The sequence below is a fragment of the Parasteatoda tepidariorum genome, chromosome 5 (assembly GCF_982258835.1).
Source record: "Parasteatoda tepidariorum strain Cologne lab strain chromosome 5, Ptep-v5.0, whole genome shotgun sequence".
Taxonomy (NCBI): domain Eukaryota; kingdom Metazoa; phylum Arthropoda; class Arachnida; order Araneae; family Theridiidae; genus Parasteatoda; species Parasteatoda tepidariorum.
In genome coordinates, this window is record NC_141759.1 from 122,280,148 (window position 1) to 122,291,293 (window position 11,146).

Genomic DNA, 11,146 nt, shown 5'->3' on the forward strand with positions numbered 1-11,146 from the left:
CTTCTGAATTTTTCAAAGTCAAAACCGTTTGAAAATATTACTAAGTTTGAAATACCATGAAATATTTCTAAGTACGAAAATCTTCTCAATTTTTCAAAATCAAAACAGTTTAAAAATATTACTAAATTTGAAATACCATGAAATATTTCGAAATACGAAAATCTTCTGAATTATTCAAAGTCAAAACCGTTTGAAAATATTACTAAGTTTGAAATACCATGAAATATTTCTAAGTACGAAAATCTTCTGAATTCCCGCACAAAGTTCATTTTCCAAGCGAAGAATTTTTCTCCCGGGCTGTGGCTGTCGACATCCGCATCCCCGGCCTCTTGTCGAGGAAATTTAAATTTGAACGGCAAACGCATATTGGCCTTTCCGGCCTCGCTCGGGCTTCGTCTCAGACTTCCCGTCGCCGGACTTAGAAGAATTTCCACAATTTTCGAGACTTAGAAAAATTTCGGAAAAAATTGGACTTTGACAAAAAAACACTCTAAAACTAATTTTAAAAAAATGTAACTAAAAATTATTATTACATAATTATAATTAAAAATATTATTTATATACATTTATCATATTATATAAATTTCATATTAAAATAATTTAAAATAATTAAAAAAAATAACACAAAATTATTATTATGTAATTATATTATCAAATTTATATCATATAACTAAAAATTATATTTTTATACATTACATTATATACATTTTTTATTAAAATATTTTAAAATTTAACTATTATTATACATCTTTTAAAACTAATTTTGATAATAAACACATTGTTTTATATTATAAAGTTTCTTCAATAGTACAATGTCAATAACTAATGATTTTAGGCAACAATGTTACGATATTTGAAGGGTTTACGTCTGGTCTAACAGATCTTTCGAGTTTCTTTGCATAAGTGCTTGTAATTGCTTAATTTGCTTTTTTTTTAATTTCTAAGTACGAAAATCTTCTGAATTTTTCAAAGTCAAAACCGTTTGAAAATATTACTAAGTTTGAAATACCATAAAATATTTCTAAGTACGAAAATCTTCTGAAATTTTCAAAGTCAAAACCGTTTGAAAATATTACTAAGTTTGAAATACCATGAAATATTTCTAAGTACGAAAATCTTCTGAATAAGTCAAAACCGTTTGAAAATATTTCTAAATTTGAAATACCATGAAATATTTCTAAGTACGAAAATCTTCTGAATTTTTCAAAGTCAAAACCGTTTGAAAATATTACTAAGGTTCAAATACCATGAAATATTTCTAAGTACGAAAATCTTCTGAAATTTTCAAAGTGAAAACCGTTTGAAAATATTACTAAGTTTGAAATACCATGAAATATTTCTACGTACGAAAATCTTCTGAATTTTTTAAAGTCAAAGCCGTTTTAAAATATTACTAATTATGAAATACCATGAAATATTTCTAAGTACGAAAATCTTCTGAATTTTTCAAAGTCAAAACCGTTTGAAAATATTACTAATTTTGATATACCATGAAATATTTCTAAGTACGAAAATCTTCTGAACTTTTCAATGTCAAAACCGTTTGAAAATATTACTAAGTTTGAAATACCATGAAATATTTCTAAGTACGAAAATCTTCGGAATTTTTCAAAGTCAAAACCGTTTGAAAATATTACTAAGTTTGAAATACCATGAAATATTTCTAAGTACGAAAATCTTCTCAATTTTTCAAAATCAAAACTGTTTAAAAATATTACTAAGTTTGAAATACCATGAAATATTTCGAAATACGAAAATCTTCTGAATTATTCAAAGTCAAAACCGTTTGAAAATATTACTAAGTTTGAAATACCATGAAATATTTCTAAGTACGAAAATCTTCTGAATTTTTCAAAGTCAATACCGTTTGAAAATATTACTAAGTTTGAAATACCATAAAATATTTCTAAGTACGAAAATCTTCTGAAATTTTCAATGTCAAAACCGTTTGAAAATATTACTAAGTTTAAAATACCATAAAATATTTCTAAGGACGAAAATCTTCTGAATTTTTCAAAGTCAAAACCGTTTGAAAATATTACTAAGTTTGAAATACCATAAAATATTTCTAAGTACGAAAACCTTCTGAATTTTTCCAAGTCAAAACCGTTTGAAAATATTACTTAGTTTGAAATACCATGAAATATTTCTAAGTACGAAAATCTTCGGAATTTTTTAAAGTCAAAAAAGTTTGAAATTATTACTAAGTTTGAAATACCATAAAATATTTCTAAGGACGAAAATCTTCTGAATTTTTCAAAGTCAAAACCGTTTGAAAATATTACTAAGTTTGAAATACCATGAAATATGTCTAAGTACGAAAATCTTCTGAATTTTTCAAAGTCAAAACCGTTTGAAAATATTACTAAGTTTGAAATACCATAAAATATTTCTAAGGACGAAAATCTTCTGAATTTTTCAAAGTCAATACTGCTTGAAAATATTTCTAAGTTTGAAATACCATGAAATATTTCTAAGTACGAAAATCTTCTGAATTTTTCAAAGTCAATACCGTTTGAAAATATTTCTAAGTTTGAAATACCATGAAATATTTCTAAGTACGAAAATCTTCTGAATTTTTCAAAGTCAATACCGTTTGAAAATATTACTAAGTTTGAAATACCATGAAATATTTCTAAGTACGAAAAGCTTCTCAATTTTTCAAAATCAAAACCGTTTGAAAATATTACTAAGTTTGAAATACCATGAAATATTTCTAAGTACGAAAATCTTCTGAATAAGTCAAAACCGTTTGAAAATATTTCTAAATTTGAAATACCATGAAATATTTCTAAGTACGAAAATCTTCTGAATTTTTCAAAGTCAAAACCGTTTGAAAATATTACTAAGGTTCAAATACCATGAAATATTTCTAAGTACGAAAATCTTCTGAAATTTTCAAAGTGAAAACCGTTTGAAAATATTACTAAGTTTGAAATACCATGAAATATTTCTACGTACGAAAATCTTCTGAATTTTTTAAAGTCAAAGCCGTTTTAAAATATTACTAATTATGAAATACCATGAAATATTTCTAAGTACGAAAATCTTCTGAATTTTTCAAAGTCAAAACCGTTTGAAAATATTACTAATTTTGATATATCATGAAATATTTCTAAGTACGAAAATCTTCTGAATTTTTCAATGTCAAAACCGTTTGAAAATATTACTAAGTTTGAAATACCATGAAATATTTCTAAGTACGAAAATCTTCGGAATTTTTCAAAGTCAAAACCGTTTGAAAATATTACTAAGTTTGAAATACCATGAAATATTTCTAAGTACGAAAATCTTCTCAATTTTTCAAAATCAAAACTGTTTAAAAATATTACTAAGTTTGAAATACCATGAAATATTTCGAAATACGAAAATCTTCTGAATTATTCAAAGTCAAAACCGTTTGAAAATATTATTTAGTTTGAAATACCATGAAATATTTCTAAGTACGAAAATCTTCGGAATTTTTTAAAGTCAAAAAAGTTTGAAATTATTACTAAGTTTGAAATACCATAAAATATTTCTAAGGACGAAAATCTTCTGAATTTTTCAAAGTCAAAACCGTTTGAAAATATTACTAAGTTTGAAATACCATGAAATATGTCTAAGTACGAAAATCTTCTGAATTTTTCAAAGTCAAAACCGTTTGAAAATATTACTAAGTTTGAAATACCATAAAATATTTCTAAGGACGAAAATCTTCTGAATTTTTCAAAGTCAATACTGCTTGAAAATATTTCTAAGTTTGAAATACCATGAAATATTTCTAAGTACGAAAATCTTCTGAATTTTTCAAAGTCAATACCGTTTGAAAATATTACTAAGTTTGAAATACCATAAAATATTTCTAAGGACGAAAATCTTCTGAATTTTTCAAAGTCAATACTGCTTGAAAATATTTCTAAGTTTGAAATACCATGAAATATTTCTAAGTACGAAAATCTTCTGAATTTTTCAAAGTCAATACCGCTTGAAAATATTTCTAAGTTTGAAATACCATGAAATATTTCTAAGTACGAAAATCTTCTGAATTTTTCAAAGTCAATACCGCTTGAAAATATTTCTATGTTTGAAATACCATGAAATATTTCTAAGTACGAAAATCTTCTGAATTTTTCAAAGTCAAAACCGTTTGAAAATATTACTAAGTTTGACATACCATGAAATATTTCTAAGTACGAAAATCTTCTGAATTTTTCAAAGTCAAAACCGTTTGAAAATATTACTAAGTTTGAAATACCATGAAATATTTCTAAGTACGAAAATCTTCTGAATTTTTCAAAGTCAAAACCGTTTGAAAATATTGCTAAGTTTGAAATACCATGAAATATTTCTTAGTACGAAAATCTTCTGAATTCCCGCACAAAGTTCATTTTCCAAGCGAAGAATTTTTCTCCCGGGCTGTGGCTGTCGACATCCGCATCCCCGGCCTCTCGTCGAGGAAATTTAAATTTGAACAGCAAACGCATATTGGCCTTTCCGGATTCGCTCGGGCTTCGTCTCAGACTTCCCGTCGCCGGACTTAGAAGAATTTCCACAATTTTCGAGACTTAGAAAAATTTCGGAAAAAATTGGACTTTGACAAAAAAACACTCTAAAACTAATTTTAAAAAAATGTAACTAAAAATTATTATTACATAATTATAATTAAAAATATTATTTATATACATTTATCATATTATATAAATTTCATATTAAAATAATTTAAAATAATTAAAAAAAATAACACAAAATTATTATTATATAATTATATTATCAAATTTATATTATATAACTATTATTAAAAATTATATTTTTATACATTATATTATATACATTTTTTATTAAAATATTTTAAAATTTAACTATTATTATACATCTTTTAAAACCAATTTTGATAATAAACACATTGTTTTATATTATAAAGTTTCTTCATTAGTACAATGTCAATAACTAATGTTTTTAGACAACAATGTTACGATATTTGAAGTGTTTACGTCTGGTCTAACAGATCTTTTGAGTTTCTTTGCATAAGTGCTTTTAATTGCTTAATTTGCTTTTTTTTTATTTCTAAGTACGAAAATCTTCTGAATTTTTCAAAGTCAAAACCGTTTGAAAATATTACTAAGTTTGAAATACCATAAAATATTTCTAAGTACGAAAATCTTCTGAAATTTTCAAAGTCAAAATCGTTTGAAAATATTACTAAGTTTGAAATACCATGAAATATTTCTAAGTACGAAAATCTTCTGAATTTTTCAAAGTCAAAACCGTTTGAAAATATTACTAAGTTTGAAATACCTTGAAATATTTCTAAGTACGAAAATCTTCTGAATTTTTCAAAGTCAAAACCGTTTGAAAATATTACTAAGTTTGACATACCATGAAATATTTCTAAGTACGAAAATCTTCTGAATTTTTCAAAGTCAAAACCGTTTGAAAATATTACTAAGTTTGAAATACCATGAAATATTTCTAACTACGAAAATCTTCTGAATTTTTGAAAGTCAAAACCGTTTGAAAATATTGCTAAGTTTGAAATACCATGAAATATTTCTAAGTACGAAAATCTTCTGAATTCCCGCACAAAGTTTATTTTCCAAGCGAAGAATTTTTCTCCCGGGCTGTGGCCGTCGACATCCGCATCCCCGGCCTCTCGTCGAGGAAATTTAAATTTGAACGGCAAACGCATATTGGCCTTTCCGGCCTCGTTCGGGCTTCGTCTCAGACTTCCCGTCGCCGGACTTAGAAGAATTTCCACAATTTTCGAGACTTAGAAAAATTTCGGAAAAAATTGGACTTTGACAAAAAAACACTCTAAAACTAATTTAAAAAAAATGTAACTAAAAATTATTATTACATAATTATAATAAAAAATATTATTTATATACATTTATCATATTATATAAATTTCATATTAAAATAATTTAAAATAATTAAAAAAAAATAACACAAAATTATTATTATATAATTATATTATCAAATTTATATTATATAACTATTATTAAAAATTATATTTTTATACATTATATTATATACATTTTTTATTAAAATATTTTAAAATTTAACTATTATTATACATCTTTTAAAACTAATTTTGATAATAAACACATTGTTTTATATTATAAAGTTTCTTCAATAGTACAATGTCAATAACTAATGATTTTAGGCAACAATGTTACGATATTTGAAGGGTTTACGTCTGGTCTAACATATCTTTCGAGTTTCTTTGCATAAGTGCTTGTAATTGCTTAATTTGCTTTTTTTTTTATTTCTAAGTACGAAAATCTTCTGAATTTTTCAAAGTCAAAACCGTTTGAAAATATTACTAAGTTTGAAATACCATAAAATATTTCTAAGTACGAAAATCTTCTGAAATTTTCAACGTCAAAACCGTTTGAAAATATTACTAAGTTTGAAATACCATGAAATATTTCTAAGTACGAAAATCTTCTGAATAAGTCAAAACCGTTTGAAAATATTTCTAAATTTGAAATACCATGAAATATTTCTAAGTACGAAAATCTTCTGAATTTTTCAAAGTCAAAACCGTTTGAAAATATTACTAAGGTTCAAATACCATGAAATATTTCTAAGTACGAAAATCTTCTGAAATTTTCAAAGTGAAAACCGTTTGAAAATATTACTAAGTTTGAAATACCATGAAATATTTCTACGTACGAAAATCTTCTGAATTTTTTAAAGTTAAAGCCGTTTTAAAATATTACTAATTATGAAATACCATGAAATATTTCTAAGTACGAAAATCTTCTGAATTTTTCAAAGTCAAAATCGTTTGAAAATATTACTAATTTTGATATACCATGAAATATTTCTAAGTACGAAAATCTTCTGAAATTTTCAACGTCAAAACCGTTTGAAAATATTACTAAGTTTGAAATACCATGAAATATTTCTAAGTACGAAAATCTTCTGAATAAGTCAAAACCGTTTGAAAATATTTCTAAATTTGAAATACCATGAAATATTTCTAAGTACGAAAATCTTCTGAATTTTTCAAAGTCAAAACCGTTTGAAAATATTACTAAGGTTCAAATACCATGAAATATTTCTAAGTACGAAAATCTTCTGAATTTTTCAAAGTCAAAACCGTTTGAAAATAATACTAAGGTTCAAATACCATGAAATATTTCTAAGTACGAAAATCTTCTGAAATTTTCAAAGTGAAAACCGTTTGAAAATATTACTAAGTTTGAAATACCATGAAATATTTCTAAGTACGAAAATCTTCTGAATTTTTCAAAGTCAAAACCGTTTGAAAATATTACTAAGTCTGAAATACCATGAAATATTTCTTAGTACGAAAAGCTTCTGAATAAGTCAAAACCGTTTGAAAATATTTCTAAGTTTGAAATACCATGAAATATTTCTAAGTACGAAAATCTTCTGAATTTTTCAAAGTCAAAACCGTTTGAAAATAATACTAAGATTCAAATACCATGAAATATTTCTAAGTACGAAAATCTTCTGAAATTTTCAAAGTGAAAACCGTTTGAAAATATTACTAAGTTTGAAATACCATGAAATATTTCTAAGTACGAAAATCTTCTGAATTTTTCAAAGTCAAAGCCGTTTGAAAATATTACTAATTTTGAAATACCATGAAATATTTCCAAGTACGAAAATCTTCTGAATTTTTCAAAGTCAAAACCGTTTGAAAATATTACTAATTTTGATATACCATGAAATATTGCTAAGTACGAAAATCTTCTGAATTTTTCAAAGACAAAACCGTTTGAAAATAGTACTAACTTTGAAATACCATGAAATATTTCTAAGTACGAAAATCTTCTGTATTTTTCAAAGTCAAAACCGTTTGAAAATATTACTAAGTTTGAAATACCATGAAATATTTCTAAGTACGAAAATCTTCTGAATTTCTCAAAGTCAAAACCGTTTGAAAATATTACTAAGTTTGAAATACCGTGAAATATTTCTAAGTACGAAAATCTTCTGAATTTCTCAAAGTTAAAACCGTTTGAAAATATTACTAAATTTGAAATACCATGAAATATTTCTAAGTGGAAAAAGCTTCAGAATTTTTCGAAGTCCAAAACATTTTGAAAATATTTCAAAGTCAAAAAAATTCGAACACACGATCATCAAAAGACATGAAGCAAAAAAACAGTTGTGAAATTCGCACACACGATTAACGGAAGACATAAAGAAATTTAGAAATTCGCACACACGATCAACAAAAGAAATGAAGAAAAAAAAAAATTTGTGAAATTCGCACACATGATCAACTTAAGACTTATGAAGAAAGAAAAAAAAATTTAGAAATTCGCACACACGATCAACGGAAGACTTATGAAGAAAGAAAAAAAAAATTTAGAAATTCGCACACACGATCAAGGAAAGACATGAAGAAAAAAAATTTGTGAAATTCGCACACACGATCAACGGAAGACAGGAAGAAAGAAAAAAAAATTTGAAATTCGAAAACACGATCAAGGAAACACAGAAAGAAAAAGAAACAATTGAAAAATTCGCACACACGATCAAATAAGACATGAAGAAAAAAAAATTGAGAAATTCGCACACACGATCAACGAAACATATGAAAGAAAAAAAAATTTAGAAATTCGCACACACGATCAAGGAAAGACATGAAGAAAAAAAATTTGTGAAATTCGCACACACGATCAACGGAAGACTTAGGAAGAAAGAAAAAAAAATTTGAAATTCGAAAACACGATCAAGGAAACACAGAAAGAAAAAGAAACAATTGAAAAATTCGCACACACGATCAAATAAGACATGAAGAAAAAAAAATTGAGAAATTCGCACACACGATCAACGAAACATATGAAAGAAAAAAAAATTTAGAAATTCGCACACACGATCAAGGAAAGACATGAAGAAAAAAAATTTGTGAAATTCGCACACACGATCAACGGAAGACTTAGGAAGAAAGAAAAAAAAATTTGAAACTCGCACACACGATCAAGGAAAGACAGAAAGAAAAAGAAACAATTGAAAAATTCGCACACACGATCAAATAAGACATGAAGAAAAAAAAAATTGAGAAATTCGCACACACGATCAACGAAACATATGAAAGAAAAAAAAATTTAGAAATTCGCACACACGATCAAGGAAAGACATGAAGAAAAAAATTTGTGAAATTCGCACACACGATCAACGGAAGACTTAGGAAGAAAGAAAAAAAATTGGAAATTCGCACACACGTTCAACGAAACACATGAAAGAAAAAAACAATTTAGAAATTCGCACACACGATCAAGGAAAGACATGAAGAAAAAAAAAATTGTGAAATTCGCACACACGATCAACGGAAGACTTAGGAAAAAAAAAACAATTCAGAAATTCGCACACACGATCAAATAAGACATGAAAAAAAATCACGACGGTCTCCTGATGACTAACTAAAAGGGATTCTGACTGAGGGCGTTCAGTCATTATGCCACAGATGGCATCTTCGCTCCATTGGTCATTCGACCCACTCATGTACTAAAAATTTACCAACCACGTGTTCCAAATGAATCCACAATGCGCCAATCACATTCAGAGACTAGTGTCGTTTTTGCGTTCGAGAGTTTCAAATCAAGAGTTTTCCTCCGAGAAGGGGGAAAATGCGTCGGCACCAACGGGGCGGGGAGCTCTCTCAGGTCGAGCACCCTCTTCAAGCCTAGCCCTGCGAAGGACCTCCCTCTTCCCCAGGACGAAGGGATGGGAAACAGGCACGCCCACACGGCACTGACAGTTGCGGTCGAGGCGGGGATCGCCAGTAAAGGATCCCCGGGCGTAGGCCGAAGTCGGGGCCTACTTGCACCCATCTTTAATTGCCTAAAAGGGATGGTGACTTAGGGCTATCAGTCCTTATCCCACAGATGGGATCTTCGCACCACTGGTCATTAGACCAACCACATGTTCTGCGTTTTTAGCCGACCCGTGAGCCGAGTGATCCACTGCTCGGAGTGGTACTTTCGTTTCGGCCAACTAGAGTCGTTTTGCGTTCGAGAGTTTCGAATCAAGAGTTTTCCTCCGAGAAGGGGGAAAATGCATCGGCACCAACGGGGCGGGGAGCTCTCTCAGGTCGAGCCCCCTCTTCAAGCCTAGCCCAGCAAAGGACCTCCCTCTTCCCCAGGTCGAAGGGCTGGGAAACAGGCACGCCCACACGGCACTGACAGTTGCGGTCGAGGCGGGGATCGCCAGAGAAGGATCCCCGGGCGTAGGCCGATGTCGGAGCCTACTGGCACCCATCTTCAATTGTCCTTCCGCTGGTTCACCTACGGAAACCTTGTTACGCGTTAACTTCCTCTTAATGATCAAGTTCGATCAACTTTCCGGCACGCCGGCTCGACCCGGAGGTCAGTCCGAGCACCAGTCCGAGGACCTCACTAAATCATTCCATCGGATGTTGCGACGGGCGGTTTGCACAAAGGGCAGGGACGTACTCAACACGAGCTGATGACTCGTGCTTACTGGGAATTCCTCATTCAAGGTAGATATTTACCATTACTCCAGTAGTGCCCTTCCGTCAATTCCTTTAAGTTTCAGCTTTGCAACCATACTTCCCCCGGAACCAAAAAGCTTTGGTTTCCCGGAAGCTGCCCGGCGTGTCATTTGAGGAACACAGCCGGATCGGTGGCTGGCATCGTTTATGGTTAGAACTAGGGCGGTATTTGATCGCCTTCGAACCTCTAACTTTCGTTCTTGATTAATGGAAACATTCTTGGCAAATGCTTTCGCAGTAGTTCGTCTTGCGACGGTCCAAGAATTTCACCTCTAGCGTCGCAATACGAATGCCCCCGTCTGTCCCTCTTAATCATTACCTCGTGTTCCGAAAACCAACAAAATAGAACCGAGGTCCTATTCCATTATTCCATGCACCATTATTCATGCGTCATGCATACTTTGAGCACTCTAATTTTTTCAAAGTAAAATTGCCGAAACCGAACGACAACCGGTAAAGATCATCGGACAATTTCGGCGGCAATGCTCAGAACTGGCAGTGACCACCGGAGGGCGGACCACCCGTCTTGAACTAAGATCCAACTATGAGCTTTTTAACAGCAACAACTTCAATATACGCTTTTGGAGCTGGAGTTACTGCTGCGGCCGCAGCAGACTTTCCCTCCTTCTTTGATACAAGCATATGACTACTGGCAGGACCAACCAGGTT

At 29.9% G+C, this 11,146-nt stretch overlaps 1 pseudogene; it reads right to left on the reverse strand.

Annotated features, from left to right (window-relative positions):
* Positions 1 to 10,227: 10,227 nt before the first annotated feature.
* Positions 10,228 to 11,146, reverse strand: LOC147810131 (small subunit ribosomal RNA; annotated as a pseudogene; the record flags this gene model as incomplete).